The following is a 27937-nucleotide window of genomic DNA, read 5'->3' as shown; positions in this document are numbered from 1 at the left end:
AATATTTGTGCTAGACATAATAGTTGTTTGTAAAATTTCATAGCTGAGCTGTTGTTAGCTGTGAAGAGGTGTTCAGGTGATTTATCATGTAGGTAAAGCATGGTGACAGATGCCTGTAATCCTGCTCTCAGGGGTCTGAGGAAGGAACACTGAGCTGAGCCATAATGGAACCCTGTCTCACCCACGTTCTTTCCCAAAAGAGATAAATAAGTTTTAAAGCTCATTTATCTTCACACATCTCCGTTTAAGAGCCTTTCATTTTTTTCAGAATGAATACCTGGTCTTGTGTGGCTTTACTGACTGAGAATCTTTGGTTGGCCAATTTTTTTTTCTGTAGTTGATTAATCAGATGTAATTATGTGATGTCTAAAACACGGCATAGGTAATTATTTAGAGCGTGTATTTTATTCTCCTTGAATGTATTCTGATTCCTTTTTTCTCATTGGTGGCGGTCTGTAACATGTCAGCAGCTTGCCTCTACATGTTTGTGAACTGCATGGGCTTCTTTTCTTGTTTGTTTCTTGCTTTTTGTCTGATCTGCAGTCAACCAGGAGTTTGAAATATGCAGGGAACTTGAGTCTGAGTTTAAAACTAAGCCTCCAAAATACAAAGAGAGAAAAGATAAAGCATTCTTCTAATTCTCTCAGAGACTCTGTATAAGATCAAGGAGATTTCTGCAGGAAAGAAAACAAAATAAAATAAATATCAAACTCTTTTCCACTCTCTAACATACTTAGTTCCCCACCAAGTCTTTTTTCTTTCCTTTATTTATTTACTTACTTATTTATTTTTTGTTTTTATTTTTTGGGGTTTTTCAAGACAGGATTTCTCTGTGTAACAGTCCTGGTTGTTCTGGATGTTGCTCTGTAGATCAGGCTGACCTTGAACTCACAGAGATCCACCTGCCTCTGCCTCCCTAGTGCTGGGATTAAAGGTGTGCGCCACCACTGCCTGGCCCTTTATTTATTTTTAAAGAGTATTTTTGTGTGTTCTTTGGCACTTTCATACTTGTTTATAATGCAGCCAGTAATATGTAATCCTTAAGTTTATCCATTCTCCACTCCACCTCACCCCACAACCTCAACAACCTCCCACAGTCATGTTCCTTGGTCCTTCCTCTCCCTTTTCCTCCCTCCTTCCACTCCCTCTACCTTCTCCCTTCTTCCTCTCCCTTTTCTCCCTCCTCCTTCCACTTCCTCTACCCTCTCCCTCCTTCCTCTCCCTTTTTCTCCCTCCTCCTTCCACTCCCTCTACCCTTCCCCCTTCTTCTCCTCTTCCTCATCCTGTCTAACACAGAGCCCAGTTAATGCTGCTTGCTGCAGTGTTGACCAGTCTGGTTGACTTGATCTTCTGAAGGTCTTATGCAAGTAGTCACAGCTGCAGGGAGTTTAGGAGGGCAATGGCCATGTCATGCCCAGAAGACGGCACTTCCCACCACTCCTCTCCATCTTCCAGCCCTTAAATTCTTCCCACTTCATGTTTACTACACTAACATTTGTCTGTACATCAGGGCTGGAACTACAACTCACTGGTATGTCATGTGCCTAGCATACATTAGGGATTCTGTCACCACCATGAACAAAATATGTATGTAAGGGAAACATGTAAAGCACACTAAGTTAACATTTAACAAGTCTGGTAGGTCAACCAGAAGCTGCTATGAAGTTATGTCAGACATAGGGATAGAGATCCTGAAGGTACGCTGTGGGATGTGTTACGAGAGTGATGGGTTACAGAATTTTACCTGCATGTAGAACAATGCTAACCAATTCCTCAGTTGTTTATATCTTCTGGACCACAGGAGACCCAATTTTCAAGGGTGGAGAAGAACAACCCCTCCAACCTCTCCTTTGCTCAGAATCATCTCAAATGATTGCCCCTTTAGTCTCCCTGCTAGCTGAAGATGTATACTGCTTTTCCTTGGTTGACCATTTCATTACACGTTGTGTGTATACAAGCGAATATATTTTAATCCAATTTCAACAATTAGAAACAACATTGGCTCACTTCAAGGATGCATTATCCAAAAAGTCCTCAGCTCAATGTGGGGGTGTGCTTTTGTCATCCTGGCATTTGGGACGTAGAGGTAAGAGATCAAGAGTTCAGGGTCAGTCACGCCTGTGTCACAGGTTTGAGACTGTCCTCCGGCTACTTGAGGCCCGGTGTCAAAACAAAAAACAAGACAGAAACAAAACAAAACTGTTGTTGGATTTACTTGAGGCAGTGTGCTTGGAACTGTGAGGCGTGTACTGGTGTAGTGAGGGGGTGTCCAGGTTACCCTGTCTTTCTATTATGTATCTCTTTATCTAGCACATAGTGAAATGAAGGTCTGCTTAGATTGAGCTTGAGCATAAAAAGTAGATTGCTTAAGCGTAACTTAAAGAAAATCAAACTAGAAAGTATACAGATAATTAGGTACTTGAAGTCTGGACAATAGTGGGTTTGAGCAATTGCACCTTAATGTACACACAGCTAACTTGAGGTTTGCTATTCGGTTTGTGTAGTTTGTGTTTGTGTCTTTTCGAAAGTGAAACGTACTTGTGGTTTAGTCTTAAAAATTAGAATGTTGGCTGAACAGCACCTCCTGTGTTTATGTGGAGAAGCATTTTAATAACTGGTCTCCTGTCAGGTTTTACTTTTTGCCTCCTCAGGACTCAACAAAATTCCTCAGGAAGAGCCGCTACTGCTTGGCTGGTCAGCCTTGTGTGTGAGCTGAAGTTGAACATCAAATTGTCTCTTTTAACAATTACATTTGGAAAAAATGAGTTTAGACTTCAAGTATATGTGTTGTCTTTTTAATGGGGGACTATATGTGACATTAGTTTAGATGTTATACCTTGACTAGCCCTAGGAAGGAAGTAATTAAGAACCTAAGGTAGATATTCCTCTTGATCACAGGACAGTTAGTCTTCACACCTGTCATCTGGGAAGATGGCATTTCCTGTTTTGTCAGTGGTATCCACACATTCTAGACAAGATTTTCTGTGCTTGTCAGGCAGTGTGTGAGGAGCTGAGAGTCCCAAGAGAGACAACAGAAAGTAACAGTCCTTGGTACCACAGGACTGTCTAGCAATCTTCCTTATTTGACATTGTGAAGTATGAAGACAGAACTGTATGAAAAGACTTTCCTAATGGAAAAACAACTCTAATCAATCACAATTAATAAAGTTTGCCAGATAAATTTCTAATGCAGAGTGAAGAGATTGCACACACATGTGCACAGAGATCAATAGAGCCAATGCTGGGAAGCCCAGAACTAAAGGGATCATTGTCTTTTTTAAAAAATTTTTTTATTAAGAATTTTTTTATTCATTTTACATACCAATCACAGATTCCCCCTCTCTTCCCTCCTCCCACTCCCTCTCCAACCTTCCTTCCCCACAATCCACCCCCATTCCCTCCTCCAAAAGGTAAGGCCTCCCATGGGGACTCAACAAAGCCTGGTACATTCAGTTGAGGCAGGTCCAAACCCCTCCCCCTGCATCAAGATGTCCCACCATAGGTAGTGGGCTCCAAAAAGCCAGCTCATGCACCAGGAATGGATCCTGATCCTACTGCCAGAGGGCCCTTAAGCATATCAAGCTATACAACTGTCTCACTTATACAGAGGGCCAGGCCCTTGGAGGCTCCACAGCTGTTGGTCTAAAGTTCCTGAGTTCCCACTAGCTTGGTTTGCTTGTCTCTGTAGATTTCCCCATCATGATCTTGATGCCCCTTGCACATAGAATCCCTCTTCCCTCTCTTCAACTGGACTCCTGGAGCTCAGCCTGGTGCTTGGCTGTGGATCTCTGCATCTGCTTCCATCAGTTACTGGATGAAGGCTCTATGATGACAGTTAGGGCATTCACCAATCTGATTACTAGGGTAAGCCAGTTCAGGCACTTGCTCCACTATTGCTAGTAGTCTAAGCTGGGGTCAACCTTGTGGATTCCTGGGAACTTTCCTAGCACCAGGTTTCTCCCTATCCCCAGCAATGAAAGAGATACCTTCATAGAGGGATCATTATCTTAACACTCAAATGGCAGTTACCTGAAAGTTGAGAGAACCTGCGAGATGACTCAGTGGGTAAAGGAGTTTGCCATCAAGCCTGACCACCAAGTTCCATCCCTGAGACCCAGACAGCAGAAAGAAAGAGAGCGCTGACTCCTGCAAGTTGTCCTCAGACCTTCACTTAGGTATTGTGGCATGTGCACCCTTGTGCACTATCACACACACACACACACACACACACACACACACACACACACACACACACACACACATGCTCACAAAATTTTAAAAGAAGAATTCCCAGATCTTCATGAGTGAACTGAATGAGTCATACCAAAGCATGAATGTGAATCTAGATGATGGCCCAAACACACTGAGTAACTAATAATATAGCAGCTGTTCAGCCTGGAAGGAACAACATGAAACTAGGACCTCTGAAAGTATTGCTGGTCACATTGGACTCTGTCATCCTGCTGGTCAGTGGCTCTTACATCTGCCTTTGAAGTCGAAGGAAGATTCCAGTAAATTTGGGTAAGCTGTATGCCCTATTGATATCACAGCTTCCGGAAATGATACTGCTGTAAAGTGTTTGACAAAGTATCTGATTAGTTACATTTTACTTTAGTAACTTTTAAGTCTTTACATTTTGAGCTATTTAAAAACTATATTAAGGCAGTCAGGTGGTAGTGTCACATACCTTCAGTTTCAGCACTCGAGAGGCAGAGGCAGGCAGGCCTCTCTGTGGGCTTGAGGCCAACTTGGTCTACAGAATGAGATCAGGACAGCCAGGGCTGTTAAACAGAAAACACTGCCTTGGAAAACAACCACCACCACCACCACCACCACCACCACCACCACCACCACCACCACCACCACCACCACCACCACCACCATCACCACCACCACCACCCCAATTATATTAAGTCTTAAAATTGTATTTTTTTACTGAAATGTTCTTGTAGCTTGTAAAGTACTACTAATTTCATAATTTTTAGAATTTAAAGAAATAGTAATATTCATTGAAAGATTGTGTCATAAAGTAAATGTCCCCCTTTTCCCCTTTTCTAAGCGTTTTTATAACTATTACTGTGTCTTCATGTGAATGACATGTACATGTGGGTACATGTGCCACAGCACACACACACAGAGGAGAGAGGACAACTTCCCGGGCTTTATTTCCCCCGTCACCTTCATGTCACCAGGTTTACACAGTAAGTGCCGTCAAGCTCAGCTATTTGACTGGCCTGCCTTTTCTCTTTTTGATAGCAGATTTTTCCTTATCTAAGAATATAGAAGTCTATTTAAAGATTTATTCAAAGATAGAGAAGACTAAGGATCTTTGCTTTAGAGATCTAGCCTTTACCATTTAGCTGATACTAGCATGCTATTTTTTGGATCTGATTTAAATATACATTGAAACTACAGATACTATTCTATTGTATTTCCTTTTGAGTTGTTAGAAATGACATACAAATCCTGTTCTCAGAATTTCAAGTAATTGCCTCCTCACTGAGTAAGCTCCATTCAGCATCCAAAGCCCTTCCAGTTTTGTTGTGGATGCAATCTGATTATTACATGTTGACAAGGTCATATATCTATTAATTGGACTGGAGATGGGATACAAAATTGCTGTAATTATTGTAATTTTCTAGCTAATTGCAGGGTTGGTAGTGAATATTTTACTTCTGCATAATGAAAACCAGTATTCCATCAGAAGTTGTTTTATAGGGTATCAGACATTTTGTTTTATATCTTTGGTGATTTTTGCCCAACACGTATCGATCCATCCCAAATGCCACCGTGATCACAGGCTCAGTCAGGGTGAGTGGTTCTTAGAGTCCCTCCATTCTGTTCGTTGCACTGCGGTCATTGTTCGTGTATAAATCAGAGCATTCTCCTTTCAGGCCTATAACAGAGGTTGGATGATCTGCCCCGGTGGGAAGAGGACTCTGGTGCCTCTTACTCCCCAACGCGAGCATTTTAAGGGAGTAAATTCGTCTGGCTTATGGGTTCTGCTTCTGAGTTAAGAATTCCATTAGTTAGTGGTGCGCTTGCTTGGTGCTATAACATGGGCTTATATAACACGCTTGCTCCTGTCCTGATGCTTTACTGAAGCCAGGCTAGCTTCCCACGGTGGGAGCCAAGTCGACATTTTAAAAATAATGGTATGTACATAAGGTGATTGGGTTTCTGAGGTGTGGGGGAGAGAGGGTGCTGTGTGAACAAAGGACTGTTAGGAGCTCGGTATGGAGGTGGTGGGAGCCGAAGGATGCCATTCCCTTCTGAAATATAAACTGGAGGAGCAGGTGAAAATTGCCAAGCCTAATGAGCAATTTGGCAGATAAGACAGGTGTCAGGCGACGGCAGCTAGCTGCCTGCGCCGCATTGTGTGTTCCAAAGGATGACGTTTAAATACCACAAGGAAAAATGGTCTTTTCCTAGTGGTACTTGGTGTACCACAAAGAAGTGTGCTTTGTTTTTTGGATTTCAGATTGACTATCAGCAACCGATATATGATAATTTAGGTTATAGAGTATTTTTATATTTGTCTGATGACGTTTCATCTATAAAAGTATGACTAAAATGTGTTTGCCCGCTGTGGAATCCAAGACATGTCACACACAGGTAAGAGAGAGGTGGCCACTACTTCACTGGATGGTAGCTGCTCACCTGTGGTCATCCCACTGAAACTCCCCAGGGTTACATTGCAGACTTATCAGGGTACTGTGCTGTTGGTCCCCAGAAAGCACGTAGCCATGTATACATGGGCCGTTTCTCATCCAAACCGCTGCTTCCAGTCCTCTTTTCTGTTCATTCCTACCCCACACACACTGTGGATTGTTTTGTTGGTTTGGAAGCCTGGAGATAAAATCTTCGTTTGCTCTGCTGCACTTGACATAGCTCTCTTGTTTGTTTTCTTGAGGATGTATTTGCTTATTTATGTTTCTCAAAAACAAACAAACAAACAAACAAACACATTTCTAAACACCAAGAGTAGTTTTGTATTCCCTGTTTTATTTGATCCTGTGCGGCTCTTGTGGCCAGCTGGGAGGCGTCTCTTCTATCTCAGAGCCATTGAGTCAGTCCCAGTGATTGGGTGGCGGTGAGGGAAAGCCTCTGGAAGGATGCCTTTGATGCTGTAACCTCCTCCACCTCTAGATGGAACTGTCTCTGTGGGATGAGATTTTAAAGGAAGAAAATGTCCCTTAAAGTCAGTCATTTTGTTTTTCAATTATTTCTATTGATTTTCAATCATTTATCAATATATTGTGTACTGTGAGAGTGAGATTTCCATCACTGACGAACACCAAAGATAAGCCATGTCCATACCTGATCAAACTAAGTATTCTAGCTCCTGGAGTCATTTCCCAGCCTCCTCATTCTCTTATGTGGCCTGTGGTCTCACTGTGAATCATGGCAGGAGCACACAGGAATGCTTCATGGCCGCCAGGAAGTTAACTAGAAGAGAACAAGGGGTCAGGGCCTGATAACACCTTTGGAAGGCTCACTCCCATGACCTGGCTTCCTCCCTGAAGTCTCTGCTTCTAGAAGGTTCTAACACTTCCTAGTAGTGGTGGTGATCCTCGACTGTAACTCATGGCTTCTGGGGAACATTTCTCATCCAAACCGCAGCTCCCACAGACAGATCATCTTTCTGCTCCATAGAGAATCTTATGACATGGCCACATGGGGAACGCAGAAGTGTGGGTGAGCGGTAAGGTGCTTAGACACACTGCAAAAAACGATTCCTGCTCTTCAGAAAATAGGTGTTTAAAAACAAAGATCTTTCTATGTTCTGGACTTGATCTGTCCTTCAACATCTTCACCATACTGACATTTGAAAACTGAGCTTCATCTAGAATTTTATAAAGGAGACCCCCTCCCACCCCCTCCCACCCCCAGCACACGCTGTTACTGCCTCTTGTAAGTGCAAACCATTGGCCTCATTTGTTCTTAATTCTCGTCGTGCTGTGTGTTCCCTACGCCCCCTCCTTCGTTCTGTCCTCTCTGAAAGGTCTGGACTGTATCTGTACCTTACACATCTGTCTGTTCTAGGGCTTCACAGCCGTTTTCCTTCATTTCCTCAACCTTTTCTTGCTTTTGTTTTTCTAGACAGGGTTTCTCTGTGTAGCCATGACTGTGCTGGAACTCACTCTGTAGACCAGACTGGCCTCGAACTCAGAGATCTGCCTACCTCTGCCTCTCCAGTGCTGGGATTGAAGGGATAAGCCAGCACACCCAGTTTAAGGGTGAATTAGCAACCTTTTTTTTTTTTTTTTAAAATAAATTTATTTATCGATTTTACATCCTGGGTGCAGTTTCCCCTCCCTCTTCTCCCAGTCCCTACCCCACATCCACTCTCTGGTCCCACCCCACAATCCCCTCCCCCTCCCTTTCTGTTTAGGAAAGGGCAGGTTTCCCATGAGCATCAATAAAACATGGCATATCAAGTTGCAGTAAGACTGAGCACCTCCCCATGTTTTAAGGCTGGGCAAGGCAACCAAGTATGAGGAATAGGATCCCAAAAGCCAGGAAAAAAGTCAGCGATGGTCCCTGTTCCCATAACCAGGGAGCCTGCATGGGATTGACTTAGGCACTCTGTACATATGTTACAGTTGTGTAGTGTGGTCCTCTTGTGGGACTCCTGACAGTGGGCAGCCTTAAGTGTGATATGGCAAGCACAGCTGTCCTTCAAGTGCCACCTTGCAGTTCTACCACCGTCCACTAGGTGTCTTTTTCTTGCCTTATAGTAGTAGCCTATTACTAATTTTATATATGTGTGTGTATCAATATCCTAATATTTATATATCCACACTGTAAATATACATTCATAAATGTGTTAATGTCTGAGTATATACACAGCTGATGATGAGGTTATGTATGGAAAGATTTTAGAAGTAGTCAGGAAAAAAAATTTTTTTAAGTTAATTCTCACGTTTAAAGATGTAAAATTACAACTGGATCAGTCAGGGCAGCTTAGACCAACAGTAATCTAGAAAAGACCCTGACTGAAGGGCGTCTCAGAGCTCTCTAGGTTATACAGCCTATTATCACACTTAATTAAAATGTCATGTGGGCCGTGGCTGATCCATTGGCTAATTTGTTATTTAAAGCAGCTGGAGTAGTATTTATTTTAAATATAGAATTTGTGATAGTGAATTGGAAAAGAATATTATGTTGCTTGGCAGTGATGTTCCAGCCTGAAGATTTATGACTTAGAACAAGGAAAAGCAGCTGGTGATTAGTTAGATTAAGCAGTGCATGGGCATCTAATAAGGATTTCTATTAGCTGAATGGTTACGGTTATCCTTTAAGTGGAACAAGTGGGTTGGGGAAGGGAGACAGAAACAAAGTCCCCGATTGGATCAGAACTCTCGAGAACAATTCCATTCTGAATTCTGCACTGGGTTTCAGTAGGCAAGGCTGAGGAGGACCCTGAAGCTTGTGTGATAAGGAGCCAGGAGGCTGTTTTGGCCAGAAAGGTGATCTGCTCTTTGCTCCTCTGCAGAGGGAGTTTTTTCTCTTCTAAACTGATAGCCTGGTGTATATGCTTTTTGCTTTTATTATGTGAGATAGGGTCTCCTGTCGCTCATTGCTGGCCTTGAATCCATCATGTTCCTGAGGCTGACCTTGAACTGGTTATCCTCCTGCCTCCACCTCCCAAGTGCTGGGATTATAGGTCCAGGCCAGTATGCCCTGCTGTGTGTTTTAGTCTATAGATACATACTTATAATAAAACTTAGTTTTTGAATTAGACACAGTAAGACATTGTCTCAGTTACTGTTCTGTTGCTGTGAAGACACCATGACCAAGGCTTATAAAAGAAAGCTTTTAATTGAGGCCTTGCTTACAGTTTTAGAGGGTTAGTCAGTGATCATTATGGTGGGAAGCAGACAGGCAGCAGCTGAATGATTTACATCTTTATCCACAGGCAGGCAGAGGAAGGGAGGGAGAAGGAGGAGGAGGAGGAGGAGGAGGAGGAGGAGGAGGAGGAGGAGGAGGAGGAGAGAGAGAGAGAGCGAGCGAGAGAAATAGAGGAAGAGAGAGAGAGAGCTAGAGAGAGCCTGGGCCTGGTGTGGGCTTTTGAAACCTCAAGCCCAGCCCCAGTGACACACTCCCTCCAATAAGACCACACCTCCTAATCCTTCTTAAGCAGCTCCACTCCCAGGTGACTAAACACTCAAATATATGAGTCTATGGGGGCCATTCTCATTCACACCACCGCAGACATAAACAGTAATTAATAATAACGATTGCAACAATGTGATATAACGACATATACAGGATGCTGGTGTCTGTGTTCATATACCTTGCTGTCCCCTCTTCATTCCCTACATTGGTTATTTTTCTCCTTGCTCTGGGGCGGGGGAGGGTGTGTGAGAGAAAAAACTGACAAAAAAGCAACTTAAGAAAGGAAGGGTTGATTTTTGGGATACAGCCCATCATGGCAGGAAAATCATGATGGCAGGAATCTGGTTGCATCTACAGCCCAGAAGCAGCAAGCAGGCCGGAAGTGAGTCTGGCTGTCATACTTACCCCTGGAAGGCTTCACCTCCTCGAGGTATTTTATAACCTTTCAAAATAGAGCAACTACTGGGGACTGAGTGTCCAAATACACATGCCAATGGAGGGGATTTCATAGCCAAACCACAGCACTCTAGGTCTTTAAGCACTAGCGAGCAAAGCATCCACAGGCTGAGTGGTCATCACCGTATTCACAGTTTAATATCTTAGAGCAGGGTAGAGAACACCACTTCTATCGCATGCATGCATCCATCCATCCATTCAGTCATGAATGGTGCCGGAAGTAATCCCCAGGTTCTTACACATGCTAGACAAATGTTCCCATGGAATCCCTTCAGCCCTGCTGCATGCATGGGACCATTGTCCTTCCTGATCAGGTACCTCTCTGTACAGCAATGAGTGTTTGACACTGTGACCTGGATGGACTGGTCATTTGGAATATGTCAGGAAGGAGACTAATGGCCAGTGAGGGCTTACCATGGAGCGTTTCTCTTACATGTTGTTTTATTTAGATGAGCACAACGGAGCAATATTTTACAAAAAATATAATTCTGACCATTATTACATAATTCTGTTTGATTGATAAAATACTCTGGCCAAAATAAGTTTAGTTTTTAGCTTGTTTGCATAATTAGAAAATTTTTATGATAATTACTCACTTTTGTACTGTGTGAAATTTTGATTAGGGAAATCATGCACAGGCTGTGAATACTGAACCCGTGGTGCAGTTTCTCCATCTCAGCCAGCAGTTCACACTTCCCAGTTCACACTCCCCAGTTCACACTCCGCAGTTCACACTCTCCAGTTCACACTCCCCAGTTCACACTCTCCTCCTTTGCTTCCTTGTGGATCGTGTGATCTCAGCAGCTGGGCTACTTTCCATTGCTCACCTCTACCTCAGTTGCCACTCTTTACCTATTTCAGCCATTTCTACGCTTGAAGAAGAAATGGCTGCTTGGTCATTTACTAGTTTTTTAAAGAATTAAAGGTTTTCTTGACCATAGCTCCTTTTCCTAGTTTGGCCTACATTTTGCTTTCATTTTATAGCTAACTATGTGCATATCTCTAGAGCATGCAATTTTTTTGTATAGTGGGAGAGGCAGAATCACTTGAGGCCCAGGGTTCAAGGTTAGACTCAGCAGCATAGGGAGACCCTGTCTCAAAAGGAGCATAAAGAATCCTACCTTGCTTGTCTCTCTGCCGGCTGGCTTGGAGCTCCACACTGCTGAAGTTCCTTGTTCTTCCTCTCTGCTCAAGAGTCTAGCAGAAGAATGGTGTCCTTGGTCCAAGATTGTGAAGGGTCTCAGGTGCAACATGATCAACCACTGATCATGTCTGTGGAGGTTTGAGGTTATACACAATCTTTAATTTCACTGACCAGATTCCTTTAGTATGGATGATTTTTTTTAACATGGAAGAGTTGCTCAACAAAGCCTTCCATTGGACACTGTTGTTATATATTTCATTATATGTTGTCTGAGATTTTAAATTTATATGGAAACTTCACAAGTAATTTTGTTTTTTTGAGGTGTAACCTGGCCTTGACTCCTACAGTAGCAGATCACCTTAAATTTCTGATCCCCCAGCATCTATCTTCCTAGTGCTTATATCCATGTGGAGCTGGGAATAGAGTTAGACTTTGAGCATGCTAGGCACTTATCATCGAGATCTAGCCCCCATGCACACCCTGCATCTATACCTTGATTAACACTAGTACTCATGTAACAGCTCTGTTAACACAGACACTTGAGACTTTTAATTAGGAAATACACCCACTGGAAGCATGTCTCAATGACGATCTGCCCTTACAGTCAGGGTTTCTGACTCCAGCCACTCTGGACATTATCAAGGCATGTAAATTGCCGGATGTGTGCTCACAGTCTTAGGCCCTATTGCTTCAGGGAAGTTCGATTTAGACTTGTATTTGTTGGTACTATTCCTTACCAAATGTAAATAAAGAAACAATACAAATAAAAAATTTTGAACTAAACAAACCAAATTCATCAGAAATGAAGGTATTGATGAGCATTTCTTATGAGTTGGACTCTCAGGGTATTTTTCCTGGTAAAGTATCAGGCTTACACCAAGCCTCCTGGCCTATCATAAAGACAAGTAAAATATTTAGCCTTTTGTCCAAGCTTGTCTTGGATTGAAATTTCCATAGCCTTAGGATCCCAAAAGATGGGCTTATATGTATATGCTACTTAACCTGTGTTACAGTTTCTGTTTTTGTTTGTTTTGTTTTTTAAGACAGAATCTCTTATATTCTATGTTGGCCTCCAACTCTGTAGCAAAGAATGACACCTTCTCTTTGCCTCCCATTGCTGGGATTTCAGACATGCGGTTTACACCTGGTTTATTTGTTGCTAGGGTTGGAACCCAGGTGTTTCGTGTGTCCTGTTTGCTAAAATTTAGAGCTAACTTGTGTTTTAACTCTTTGTCCCCATTCATTGTACCCTGGGCCTCTCTGAGTTTCTGCCTTGCTTAGTAAATGCCTCTGCCTGCCTGGAGTCCTGGATTTACCCCTCACGCTACTTCTTGGAGGCCAGAACTGTCTGGATAGTGTCTTATTTAGTGCGACTTGAGAAGAGAGAATTTGTCTAGGTTTTGTGGGTCTGTTGACATGCTGGTAAGTTTAGTAACCAGATTTCTGAAATCTAAGGTGGTTTGTGCTGAGCACCAGTGAAGTAGACCTGTGCAGATGCGAACAGCTATTGTATGACTAATTCATTTTAGAGATGTCAGAGCTGTAACAGGCACAGAGGATGGTGAGATTGAGTTTTGAGTGCCTTTGTTGTAATATGTAGTTGGATGTTTATGCAACTTCATTTTTAGTGATGACTTCATTTAAACAATCAGCTCTTGACAATTTAATAATTCAGTGATATGAACTAGTCTAGAAATGTCATGCTGAGCAGAGACAGATCACAGATTTTGAGTTTAAAGTTGGTACAGTTGGTTTCTACAAACTTTCATTTTTGAGGTATCTGGACTAAGTTTAGCATGTATCAGTGAGGGGTGTGTGTGTGGAGGAGAGATATTAAAGGTGAACGGATGGATGAATGAATTACTGATAACGAGACCTTCATTGGGTTAAGAAGGCGAGGGAAACAATGTTCTAACAAGCACGGCTCTCCGTACCAGCGCCTCCACTCCTCCATCACATTGTTTCTCTTTCTCCATTGCTCCTGACACGCTAAGCCTACAGAGTTCTTAAATTGTAAGGATACATGTGAATTGGGATTATAAAGATACCTGTTGCCTTCTGGGAATGTGTCAGCTTTTTCTGATGATTGATCTTTCTGGAAGGTTCCACAGAATAGCAGTTGGTGCACTTTCTTCATGAGCTTCAAGTGGTGAGCAGCAGATTTTTCCCTGACGAGAGGCTGAAGAAGTCTCTTTTCCTTTGGTTGCTCATTTCTAGTGATTTCACTGTCATATTAAAATATTTAACGTGGTTTATAGTCATTTGATTGAGTGGAGATGTGTTGGCCTGCACCGGCCTCTGCTGCTGGTGTGTTCTGCAAAATTGTCATGATTACTGTGGCTTCTCAGTAGACTGTCTCCTTGTTCTCTTAGGAATGCAAGTGTAAAAGGAATGTGGTTTGTCAAAACATTGTCTACTATTTGCAAATCTATTCCATTTGGGGCATGATAATTCATAACCACAATTTGTTTTAGAGGTTATGAAACCTGAGATTTCAAAGGGTTTTGAGTTTGGGCACATTTTCTTTTCATCAAAGAAGAGTAGTATTCTGTGCCTGGCCTCCTGTGAATTATGGGATTTGTAATTGAAAGACAATTGCTCAGAATAAATTCATGCTAATTAACTATTTGCCATATATTTTTTAATCCACTATTTCCTGGATGTTAGAGTCAGTTCATCCAGGAAATGAAATATGTTATTATATTGTTATCATTATTATTTGAAATAGATCTTGTGTATCCTAGGCTGGCCTTAAACTTGCTGTCTAGCCGTAGATGACTTTGAACTCCTGTTACTTCTTTTTCTCCCTCTTGAATTCTGGGATGGCAGGCCTGTGCCAACACACTCAGTTTACATGGCGCTTGGGATTGAACCCAGGACTTTGTGCATGTGAGGCAAACACTCTACACCAGACACATCCCAACCTTGTCTCCTGTTGATTGTGACACATCAAAGTTTACTGTCCTTTGTATAAAGACATAGTTGATGTACTACAAACCCAAAAACGTTGCTAGTATCCTTCTAGTTGATAAACATAAACAGTTGTGTTTTTTTGCTGTTTGCTTCTTTCTTTGATAAAATACCATAGCCAGAAGCAACTATTAGAAGAAAGCATTCATTTTGGCTTATGGTTCCACAGGGAGGGCAAGGCATGGTAGTGGTCAGCTGTAGCAGGAAGCCGAGAGGTCACATCTCCACTCATAAGTAGGAAGCAGGGAGAGGGAGAGGGACTGGGAGAGGGAGAGAAAGAGAGAGCACGCCCATAGTCTGAAAATGGGGCAAGGCAATAAATTCTCAAAGTGATCCCTAGGTGACTTACTTTTCCCAACAGTACTCACCACCTCCTCAAACAGTGCCAACCCGCTGGGGACATTCCTTATTCAAACCACACCACATAGTGATGTCTGAAATAACAGTAACTCTTTTGGAAATTAAAAAAAAATGTGGGTAAGGAAAATGTAAAGTTAACACTATGAAAAAGGAAAGGAATTTTACCCATATCTGATCAGATCTGAACTTTGAAGCTGGCTGTGCTGGCTCATGGGAGTGGGAGAAAATTCACTGCTGTACTGCATTATCAGCATGCTTTGTCAGACCCCTGGAGATCTGCATGGATTGTAGCCCACCTACCAGCCTGCTAGACTCTTAGGGAACACTATTTTTGTTTTTTGTTTTCTTTTAAAAATACAGTCTCAATATGTACCCCAGGTTCACCTCTGATTTTGTATCTATAGCTTGGAGTGGCCTAGAATTCGGAATCCAGTTTCCAGTGTGCTAGTATTAAAGGTCTATGCCACCAAGCCTGGCTCAGATTTTTGTTAATGGCAGTGTTGTGTAAATCTTCTTTGAGATGACTTTATGTGTTGTATGGATAGAGTATGGTGACCTCCTCTACTGTTTTCAGCAACCAGTGAGAGAGTCTAGATAGCTGGATCAAAAAACATCAAAAAAGAAACGCATGCCCGAGTGAACTAAACTATGAGAATGTGCTCTCCAGCATATGTGCTTCTGTTCCTGGAGTTCACTTTTCTCACAAGTTATCAACTTGTTCCATAGTAGTTTTCGTGCCTTCTGTTATTTTACCTTTTTTTTTTTTTTTTTTTTTTTTGGTTTTTCGAGACAGGGTTTCTCTGTGAAGTTTTGCGCCTATCCTGGAACTCACTTGGTAGCCCAGGCTGGCCTCGAACTCACAGAGATCCGCCTGGCTCTGCCTCCCGAGTGCTGGGATTAAAGGCGTGCACCACCACCGCCCGGCTATTTTACCTTTTATAAGAGAGCAAGCATATATGAAAAGGGGAACACATACATAGGAAACCAGACACTCAGGTGACAGGCTTGCACATTGATTCACTGGGACACCCAGGTCACAGGGTTGCACATTGATTCACTGGGACACCCAGGTCACAAGGTTCCATACCTCTTCACTGGGACACTCAGATCACAGGGTTGCACATTAATTCACTGGGACACCCAGGTCACAGGGTTGCACATTGATTCACTGGGACACCCAGGTCACAGGGTTCCATACCTCTTCACTGGGACACCCAGATCACAGGGTTGCACATTAATTCACTGGGACTCCCAGATCACAGGGTTCCATACCTATTCACTGGGACACCCATGTCACAGGGTTGCATACCTGTTCACTGGGACTCCCAGATCACAGGGTTCCATACCTATTCACTGGGACACCCAGGTCACAGGGTTGCACATTGATTCACTGGGACACCCAGATCAGAGGGTTGCACACCATTCACTCACTGGCTATTAGTACCATTCTCATGATGCTGCTGGTAATGTTTGACTGCAGCTACTGAATTCATGGCTTTGAATTACTGGATCAGTTCCACCCAAGTTCCTAAATTAGCGAAGTGTTTCTCTGAGAAGGCTGATTAGATGACAATATTGAGTGTCTCATAGGACTGCCGTGACATTCAGCGTGGATTGAGGGCTTTCATCACACTCTTTTTAATCTAGGTTATAAACGCTGGTAAAAATTTAGACCTTTAACCCACTGTGTGGTATAGTGTTTCCAATGTTGCTTCCTCAAGGTTAACTCAAGTTCAAGGCTTCTAAAGAAAGTTCCCAAGCCTAGAACATCGTACTGATTTCATCGGCAGAATTACAGACCACTCCTTCAGCACTTCAGCTCTCAAAATCACAAGCTAAAAGTTTTGTGAGGTGGAATCCAAGTCCTCTGTGTCACAAAGGAGGAAACTAGGGGCAAGAGAGAATACTCAGCCGGGGCTCACTTGTTTTCCAGGGTCACACTGTTTACTTTTCTTGCTGCTGGGACAGAAGCAACTTAAGGAGTGAGTGGCTTCTTCTGGTTAGTTTGGCGAGTACAGTCCATTGTAGTTCAGAGTACGGATGGTGTGTTCGCAGGAGCTCGAGACAGCTCCTCACGTTGCATCTGCAGTCAGGAAGCAGAGATGAATGCTGCTGCTTGCTTCCTTTATGGTCAGTCTTCTTTATATCCAGCCAGCCCTTAGGAAGATCCCGCTCACACTTAGGCTGGGTCTTTCTACTTCAATTAACCTAGCATAGAAAATTGCTTACAGACATGCCCGGAGGTTTGTCTCCAAGCTGATTATAGACCTTGTCGAATGGATAATCAATATAACCATCACAAAGGGCTTTCCTTTTGAATGAAGACCTAAGCATGTATGGGGGCCTCTGTGAGCCCAGAGATGCCCAGAGGCTTTATCTAAACAGCACTGTCTCCTCACCCTGGTGATTCTTGGTATAGTTAAGTGTCAGCTCATACTTGCCATAGGGAAATAAGGAGGCATATTAGAAATCTGTACTAATGTAGATAAATTTCATAAAATCAGACAAGATTGATGACTGACCCTACTTAATTCAGAATAAAGGAAGGGAATCTAATTTTTCTATTTCTCTACACCCCGTTTGCTACAATGAAAATGGCATTATCTTTTGAATCATTTCCAATGAAATGATTTTCAATATTGTTGTCTTTGTGACATTTGGACAATTAGAATGCATTTCTTAAGCCTACTGGAAATGCCACAATGCTTTTTCTTGTTTTCGATTTTTTCCCCCCAGTGATTCTCTCTCTGCTCGTTGCCTAGGAAACCACTATTGGGTTGAATTCTTTTTGCTTGGTTGTCAAGCTGGCAGAGGGATAGGTAAAGTTGTTTAGATTTACTGGTGTAAAAGTGCTCCTTAAATATTAGAAATGTTTCATCAATATTAAAGCAGTTTATCTCCCCAATTAAAAAGCAGCCAACTCTCTGATGCTCTCAACATACTAAATAGAGGATTGTTAACTGCTTTGATTGTGACTGGAACTTTATTTTGTAGCAGATTATGATAACATTTGTATTATCATAGTGGGTTGTGTTAAATATAGCACCTTGATAAACAAAGTCATATGTAAATATTTGTTTATTTCTTTGGGGAGTCTAGCTATGAACTGTGATTCCCCAAGGTGCAAATATAAACATAAAATATGTCATAAAAATTCTGTTAGATGTTAGAAAATGCAGATTCTTCTTCCCTGTATTCTTTAAGTAGACCAACTATTCCATCTTTAAACTTTGAAAGCTGAGAGAAATAGAACTACCTGTGATCTTGTCCTTTATGCAGTAATAAAAGGTTAATATATTTGAGAGTATCAAATCATAGCTTTGGTGTTATACTTTCATCTAGCTAAGTTAACTGATCTATAAAATGACCAGATTCTTGAAACATTTCAGAGACACGTCTGAAGGATTTAGTAGTAGTAATCTCTGCTCCCTCATAGCCTCCCAGCTTTGAAATAAAGCCAAAGAGACTTCAGTGAAATAGCCCCCAATAGTGGCTCCTGTATGGGGCAGCCTAGCCACCTCGCTACCTGGTGACTTGCTAGAGAACACATAATTTTAGACCCACTGTGGTTGTTGGCTTTGGAATCTGTATTCTTAGCTGGATCCTCAGGCCTGACCTGTAGTGCATGTCAGCATGGTTCCATGTCTTGGCTGCTCGCTAGAGTTGACCATGGGCTTGTGAGAACATGCCTAGACTAACCTTACACTAAATCCTTAATACATCTGGGTAGTGCCCTGAAGCCAGGCATTTCATGAAGTATGCCCAAATCCTCTTTACGACAAACTAGTTAAGGTTTAGAAAGATTGATATTTCTCACAGAGCATATTTATATACATAGGTATGAGTTTACTATTGGTCTGGGTTTTCACTTTTAGGATCTGAAGTCAGATATAGGAGGGGATCCACATAAGGGCACACTTCCTCAGTGGTCAGACATTATCCTTAGCCCACCAAATATTTGCCTGAAATGACTCTTTTGGTACAAATAAACCCATTTTCTAAGATCATGCAGTTACAATGTGTGAACGTGCAGATTAAGGTCACCTCACACGGTTCTGTTAACCCAGGTCATGCTTGTGGCACAGCTGTGAAATGTGAAGCATTTGTGCATATGTGTATGGCCCTTCTTTTTTTTCTGTCAAGAATATGTACAGATATTGACGCCCCAGTTCGGCCATGAACTGAGGGACAGAGTCTGTCTGTCCTTCTTATTTTGTCAGTAAGAGGTCTTCTCAAATGCATTTGCTTTCTGGCTGCCCTTTGGTGATGAGGACTCTGGATGCTGAGAATTTTGTGAACAAGGTAGGCTTTCAGCCCTAGGCTCTGGGATTCCCATTCCACCCTTGTTGGGTAGGAGCTCATTTTCTTTGTTCTGATGACTGAGATGTGGATTTATTTCCACTGCCTCTTGTAAATTAACTCTAGTCAGGTGTTCTTATTATTCTAAAACCCAATTTCCCTACCTGTTCAGTGGGAAAAACCCCTTTATCTGTTTACTTAGCGTTGCTTTGAAGAATTCCTTGTCAGTGGTTAAAGTTCCTCTCATCTTCCTAACCGTAGTAAGTGTCCAGCACTGTCAGTGACTCCACCCCGATTGCCTGTTCCAGATGCATAGGATGTAGTAGCATGTCCATCACTCTTCCCTTAAGGAGAAGAGTGACTGCATTAGTTTACCAGGGAAAGCTCTCCACACATTGAAAGTAATACATATAGACATGCAGCCATATGCTTCAGGACCCGGAAGTCCTGCTCACTGCTTGGAGCCGCTGACTAGTGCCAAGTAAGCTGATTACCAGCCAGCATGTACAAGGTGCCACAGTGAGAAATTGATCTGAAACTGGACAACCTGTGTCCTGCTCTCCCCCTTAGAAAGTATTTCCTTTCCCATTGGCCCTTACTGCATTTAGCTTTCCACAGCACCAATCCCTGGTGACATTGTATGCACTGTTACTTTATTGTCTCTTTATCCTCACTGAAATCTGTTTGCCACTAGCAGCTAGTTGAGTGCATAGAGTATAGTGAGTCCTCAGGCTTCCTTAGCGAAGATTCATTTTTAAGACAAAAATTCCACTTGTGAGCAAAATAAAGTGTAGAGATTTGGTCTGGAGTGTATTGCCTAAGTGCATTTGCCTAAGCAGCTTTGAAGCCTGGAGTTCATCCCCAGCACCACAAAACCAAACAAACCCAGTAACAACAACAGCAGAAGTCTGGAGACATCCCAAGAGGTTTGCCTCCATGAAGCAGTTGATAAGAATCATGCAGGTGGAGTAATTATAGGACCAGATGAAGATGGAGTACATCCGTGAATGGAAAATCAGCTAGTGAAGGTTGTAGATCCGTAGTCCCTAGGTGAGGGGACATGCTACACTTTTTTATAGCATTACAGGTTAGAGGTTAGATTAATAAATCGATGGGAAAGCAATGCTTCTCAAAAGTTAACCTGACAGTGAGTGACGTCTGCAAACCCTTAATAAGATAGCAGAAGACAAATGTCCAAGGACAGCATTGAGCCTTTACAGAATATCCCCATCAATCAATAGTCGATGGCAATTTTTGAGAGACAAATTCCTTGTCAGATATAATTGAGAGTTTTCAAATTTGATTCCATGATTGTTGAACTGAACTGGTAAAGTGGTAGAGATAAGAGGGATTTGATTCAGATCGAGTGTAAGATTCTTCCTGGAGTGTGGGTTTTGACCTGCAGTGTGTGGTACCCAGGCACCCCTGAAGGGGACTCAGCTATCCATGAAGGTCGGCAGTGCAAACTTAATAGTAAAAGCAATAAAATGAAATGAACACATTGCTGGGAGTCTATCTATTATTGGCAGTGTTTGAACTAGCAGTTCAGTCTTTTCTCAACAGTTAAAAAAAATCATCCCCCTTGGGCCATCCCATATGTATCATTGTTTCTTCTTTGATGAAGAGATTGACCTTACTATAATTGAGACAGTAGTTATAAAAAAGGTAGAGATAGCTGGAAGCCACATTTATTCATCAGTTTCATTTATAAACCATTTTTGCAAACGTTTCCAAGTACCATTTTCTGTGCTGGAGGAAGCATTTAATAATGAAGGTGAGTTCTGACTGACGAAGTTCATGTTAGCACAGCTTCCATTCAGCTGTGGGAACCTCTTAGAGCGGGTGGGCCTGGGAACACCTGTGGCGTCTGGTGCCTTCAGCTGCATCTGGGCATGAGGCATCGAAGCATTCAGATCTGTTCATACAAAAGACAAACAAACAAAAATCCCACAGCTCTCACCTAGAGAGGAATAAAGAGATGGTTTATTAGGGGCCAAATGCAAATGACCGTGGCCCAGGAACACATATTCAGGTTACTCCAAATTTTGTGTTCTGACATGGTAACACTGTCACGATTCCTTTATTTATTTATTTATTTATTTATAATAACAACAGAAGAAAGGAAATTGTAAATCAAGGCACTTTTCACACATATTTCTGGAAGTCCAGGTGGGCAGGTCCCAGCAAAGCGGGAAATGCAGCACTAGGCCTCAGATACTATTTGAGGATATTCTTAGTCTCTGCTTTGGTAGAAGCCAGTGCTCTGTTAATACGTTCCAGAATGGCTTACCTAATAGTCACAAGGATAATAGGCCACACAGAGAGGTGGGCAGGAAGTACCTCTTTGACTAAGATAGCTCAGTTTTGCCCTGGACCTGCAACAGTCTAGCTCACTACAATCATTGATATTCTGATTAGTCAGTCAGCTTTTGTAGAAGGTTCACTATCGGAAGGAACTTCCGCTAACAGATCCTAGAACGCAAATACCAGGACTTGTTTTAATGTTGCTGTGGTCCAACCAGACCAAGAATTCTTATCCACTGCATTTGATTGATGAGTTAGAAAGGCATCATATGCTTTCCAAAGAGTAGAACCAGGCTCGCAGTGCTATAGTAAGTTAAGTCAAAAAGCCATAGGCTTTTCTTACTTAACTTCTTTCTGCACTTTGGGACTGTCTTCCTGCAGAACTCTGCAGTGGAACTGCCAGTCTGGGTAGGGCTGAGCACTAGCCATGACAAGTGGCATAGGAAACAGGGTTGGGAGGACACTGTGAACTGTGTCTCCAGGAGCTGTGTAGTGGCCCTGGAGATGGGAGAAATGGTTGTATTTTGTGTGAGGAGTAATTGTGTTATTTGTATAGTAAATTCTATTAGAAACCTTGTAACTTTATGCTTTTTGATTTGATTAAATATCTTGCCAGCTTGTGCCGGGCCTTTTTGGAACAAGTTTATTCATTGCCTCAAGTGGTTAAATAACATATGAGTCAACTGGAAAACTAAGAGAAGCAGCGATCGGCCTGGTGAGGAGGAGGTAGTTGGAAGTCTAACTTAACACTTACGTCTCCAGTTTACCATTTGCTCTAATTCCTTATTAGATTTACCCTTTCTTCACCTTATTTAAAAAGCACGTTACCTAGGAAAACAAATCAATATTTATAGTGCACTAGCACCACGGAGCATCTGGAATCCTGGGATGATGGTTTATTGCTGCTTTAGCCCTTCTTCAAAGCAGTGATGACATCAAACAGCCTGCACAGCTGTCCCGGGCCCAGGACCACTGCACATCCCTCTGAGCTGCAGCCAGCAGCTTCATTATTAAAGATGCCTATCTTTGAATTTTCTTTTTAATGTTTCAGAGGCCAGACTTTGAACATCTATATATTAAATAAATCAGAAGATCACTTGGTGGGAAAGTTTTATCATCATATTTTTAAGTACTTCTCTTTTCCTAAAATCAAGGCTGAGGAATTTCATCAGATAAGAAGTGCACGTGATTGTTAATTTCTGTAATGGATATAAAGTACACCAGTTTATTAGTGATGCTGCAGTCGGTCACCAGCCAGGACCACTCTGTAAGTTGCAGAAGTCTTGTAATGCTTAGGTTTTAGAATCACCTTGAAAGAGGGTGTCAGTGAGGTGTTGTCTGGATCATGCTGGCCAGTGGAATGTCTGTTGGGGCTTGTCTTGATAAAGATAGTTCAGTAGGAGGGCCCAGCCCTCCATGTGGGTAGAAGCATCCACCAGGGAGAAGATCCAGGCTCCAAGAGTGGAGAACTTGAGTTGAGCATGCTTGTTGATCCGTTGTTCTCTGCTCCAAACTGGAGATGGTATGATGATTGGCTGCTTCCTTGACTTCCCCACAGTGATGAACGAGAAACTGAAATTGGGAGTCACATAGTTTCTCTCCTAAGTTGGTTTTGTCAGGGTGTTTTATCATATCAGCAGGAAATGAAACTAAGGAAAGATACTGCATTCATATTTTATTCCTTGATGACAAGGGCACAATGGTATTCTCTATATGATACTAAGTTCTGTTGCTATGAGGAGAGATGGCAAGCCTCTCAAAGTCTAGATATTTATCATAATCAGCTTTCTTAAGACCTGGTCTACTTGCTCAGATGCCCCCCTGCTTCACTGTGTGGCTAACTTTGTGCCCATCCTCACAGCTTTTGGTATTTGCAAGCTGTAGTGCTTATAATATTGCAGCATTGGGATCTTTTTATACTTTCTCTGATATGTTGCTAGATGGCTATCAGTTCTGTTAGGAAGAGGTTTGATGGAGGAGCCTGGTGGGGGGCAATGAACATGTTTGAGATCACATGTTTAGTGCTCAAGGAATCTTTTCAGCCCTCATTGTGGTCTTTGTTTGTACCTGTTGGGAACTAAAGCCCTAAAGAGGAACTAATTCCAGGATCTCAGGACCAGACCTGTGGTTCTCAGGCTCTGGCTCATGGGTCCTTATGAGTCATTGAGATCATTTCAGGGAGGCCAGAGGATCACACATTTTCATTATTATTAAGATGTATCCATTGGACTGGGTGGGGTATAGTGGTAATAGACTCAGCTATCACCATGTGTGAGGCCCTGGCCTCAGTCCCCAGCCCCAAGGGCACAAGGAACGCTCATTGTATTGTTGACTTGCCTCACACTGTATGGGTAGGGACAGTCCAAAGGTAACATGCTGGCCGCTAGGTGTGGGCATGCTTCATTTGCCCCATACACTCAGTTGAAAAAAAGCCCTGCTTGTCACTCACACTGCTTACCCCTTGATGAACCAGGGCAAGCCCTTACTTCAACCTGACTTCAAGTATACAGATTTTAAATGGCAGAATGGGAAGCAGGCATAAAACATTGCAGCTGTCTCAAAAAACAGCTAAGCAATGGCTTGAATTGGGAACCTTTTAGATTTCATTCAGAGAGAGAAAGAGAGAGAGAGCGAGTGAGCGAGAGCATGGTGTGTGCTCGTGTGTGCTCGTGTGTGTGTGTGTGTGTGTGTGTGTGTGTGCATGCGTGCATGCGCGCGCAGGTCAGAGGTTGGTGTTGGGTCTTGTCCACCTTGTTTTAGACAGATCCTCTCGCTGAACTTGGAGCTCACCATTTCTGGCTAGCCTGGCTGGTCGGAGAGCTCTAGCGATCCGTTTCTCTGCTTTCCCAGCATCGGGGGTCTCATGCTTGCACAGCACACACTTTACTCACCTACCCAGCTCTCCAGCCCTGGAACAGTATTTTTATTTTCAAAAAGGGCAGAAGGACTGTGGATATTCAGAATCTGGTATCTGATGGTTTCTAGCAAGTGGATGACAGGAACCTATCAAAGAAGGGCAACAGCTGCCAGGACTTGTTGCCAGAGATAAAATTCAACCTTTTGTGAGAAGCAGGTTTAGGAAACTCACACCCACTATGAGCATGACTGACATCTTCCCAACCCATAACTTGCTCCTGTTGACAACTTCCCACCCTATAACACATTCCCAATGAGATCAGTAGAGACGTTAACATATGTGATTTTTCTGATAGGAAAGAAAATGTGTCAACATTGAGAAGATTGGCAGAGCTCAATAACTAATATTTCCCAGATGACTAATGCCGCAGAATTTTTCGTCAGTAGATATTCCATTAAAAGTGTGAGATAGACAAGCAGATTTTAATGTGACAGAAAAGTTCACACCCAGGTTGCAGCTGACCTTTGAGAAACTGCCATTCGCCAAGTATGGCCGAGGAGTCTCCATAATTATCTCAGAAGGCAATTAGAATATGCTCTTGCTCTAGCTCCACGTTTTTGCTGCTGGTTTTTCTCTCTGCTTTCCCATTTTGCAGCAGAGTGCCTGCAGAAGCAGATATGGGATCCAGGTGTCCACTATTGTATGAAACATAAAGCAGTGGCTGTCTCCTCTGGGTTCGTGATTGCTTTTTGTAAAGACATTGTCATAAACTCATATTGGTTATCGAACATATAGTAGGTTTATTATTGTTACTTAAAAATGAAAAAACAGTAAAGATTTAGCATTTTTTCATTTTCAGTTATTAAATGGTAACCACCTTCAGCCATGAGCTGTACAAACCACAGCTGTTTGAGGCCCTCACTCACTTTTTTGCTGCTATTCTTTTGTTAGAGTGAAAAGTCCTAGCTGGGGCTTGGACCTCACTGTGTAGACCAGGCTGGTCTCAGACTCACAGAGATCAGCCTGCCTCTGTTGTATTAGGAGGGTATCACCGCACCTGGCTCTTGCTTTTTGGACTTGGTCAGGTCCTGAGGTGACTGTCTGAGACCCATGCCAGCCTCAGCCTGTTCATCTGTACTGTTCTTTAGCACCAAAGTATCCATGCTTGTACCCCCACCCCCTCCACTAAGCAAATAGGCCTCTTCTTCTCTGTGTTAGCATTTTTGCCATGTAGATGTGTGCTGTTACAATCTGCATTTATAGTTAGTGTGTTGTTTGTTTGCTCCTTGATGTGAAAAGAGGCAGCTGAGTATGTCATTTTCAGTGTGTGTGATTCTGCTTTGAAGACAAGATTCTTCCCTTTAATAATTGATACCCACATTCATAGTCATAGGTAGATAGAAATAGAATGCCTTTTCTGATACATTAGTGAATAATAACTTAATGATTTGTGTAGTCATGAGCCTTGCTCAGGAGCCCAAACTTTTGTCTAGGACATTGATCTGTGATCATAGTTGGCTGTTCCTGTATTTTTGAGCCCAGCTTATCTGTGAAGTGAGTTACTTGTTTCTCCATTGTGACTGTTACAGGGCTCATATTAAAAAATAAAATCATTCAGACCCTCCAAAGGAAGTCATTGGCTCTAAAATTCTATCCCTAAACCTTTGTGTTTGTGTAAGCTGCATAATAATGCCATTCATGCAATTATAGAACCAAGACAAAAAATAAACCAGTAGACCTCCAAGTGAGTGCCATTATAGTGGGCGATAATCAGTTCCTGCTGGATCTGAATTTCTGTGCGTGTGAACGCACACTGGGATTTCTGTTTTCATAGTTATCACGTATATTCATGGAGTACAATGTGATACTGCCCTGCATATCTGATGTGTAGTGATATATGTGTACACATACAGTGTACCTAGCATCTCCATCTTTTCAAACATTTTTTACTTCTTTGTGTTGGAAATATTTGGGATCCTTTCCTTTTGCTATTTTGAAATGCACAATAAAAATTCTTGGCTGTAGCAACCACACTGTCCTATCAGGTTCCAGAGCATGTTGCATTATCTGATCGTCTTTGTACCCATTTCCTCCTCCTTGCTCTTCTAGCCCACAGTGCACACTTCTACAAGAGCAGTTTCGTCAGCTTCTCCCGTGAATGGGACAGTATGCTATCTTTCCCTGTGTCTGGTGTACTTCAGTACCATAATGCTAGAGTCTTTCCGTTTTAGGACAGCCAGTGCTATGCCTCTGTTGTGATCACCCAGCTCTTATGGCCCCTTAAAGCCTTTGAAACCTTGTTGTATGGTTGCCTGACATTCCTCTAGTGAGAATTCACCGCTGACTTCTTTATTTAGTTCTGTAATATTCTGACCAGCCTGGTTATTATTATTATTACTCGCTTTCACCTTGTTGAATGCCACAGTGCTCAAATATTTAAAAGGGGATGCTGTCGTTGCACGGGATGTGCATTAGAGGGTAGCACAAAGATGATGCCCAGGGTGGTTTTATGGTGACTCTTTGGAATCAGTTTCCCTACAGTACAAACATGGCTTTAATGGCTGCACAGGAGGGACTGCATATCCATGTCTCCCAGGTGTGCCCCTCAAAGTGCGGTTTCTGTGGCCCCATGCTTCTTCATCCACTTGGCCAGCAGCCTCCACCTCCAAACACCCCCCCCCCCAGTTCCCACAGTCAACTTTATTTACAATGCAGCTGTGTAGACTGAACAGATGCGCATGGTGTTGAACACATTAATGGTAGCCTCAGAGTACCTGAATGTGCCATTGTCGCTTAGAGGGAAAGAAATTAAAACAGCACTTTCCCTTGGGAATTCGAGTTCTCTACTTCTTTGTCCCCGTGTCCCCATCGTTCCCTGTCTTCTTGTCTGACTCTGAATCTGTGTCTGCCTGAGGCTCTCTTGCATTGTCTGTCCCTGTGTTTGTGTCTGTGTGTCCTTAACAAAGGACTTTGCTCTCTCTCTTACCGAACAGCGCAGAAAGCATCGCATGAGGCAAAGAATGAAGGATACTTTGCAGAATTTTTAGTAGGGATTTATAAGGGATTAAGTCACTGGCTCCAGCTGACTTTGATAGCAAACAAATGCTACCAAGCAATATCTGCATGTTGTCTTCAACATTTATGGTGGATATTCATTTTATAAAGTTGTTTTCAGCGTATTTGCTGTTTTCAGCATCTGTTACCATAACATAAACACAGGTATGCATTACTCATGGATCAAGGGAATTGAAGCGTGCGCGTGTTTGTGTGTATACATATATACATACATATATACAATTTTGCTTTTCGAGACAGGGTTTCTCTGTGTAGTTTTGGAGCCTTTCCTGGAACTCACTATGTAGACCAGGTTGGCCTTGAACTCACAGAGATCTGCCTGGCTCTGTCTCCCAAGTGTTGGGATTAAA

At 42.5% G+C, this 27937-nt stretch overlaps 1 protein-coding gene across 23 annotated transcripts in view; it reads left to right on the top strand.

The window, feature by feature from the left end:
* Pard3 (par-3 family cell polarity regulator) overlaps nucleotides 1-27937 on the top strand; it is a 559894-nt gene that overhangs the window by 212934 nt on the left and 319023 nt on the right. The window lies entirely within an intron of this gene.

Source organism: Peromyscus californicus, unplaced genomic scaffold (assembly GCF_007827085.1).
Source record: "Peromyscus californicus insignis strain IS unplaced genomic scaffold, ASM782708v3 Scaffold_8__1_contigs__length_139910024, whole genome shotgun sequence".
NCBI classification, from domain to species: Eukaryota; Metazoa; Chordata; class Mammalia; order Rodentia; family Cricetidae; genus Peromyscus; species Peromyscus californicus.
The sequence above is the reverse complement of the archived record's forward strand: the minus strand, read 5'-3'. Positions and strand labels throughout refer to the sequence as shown.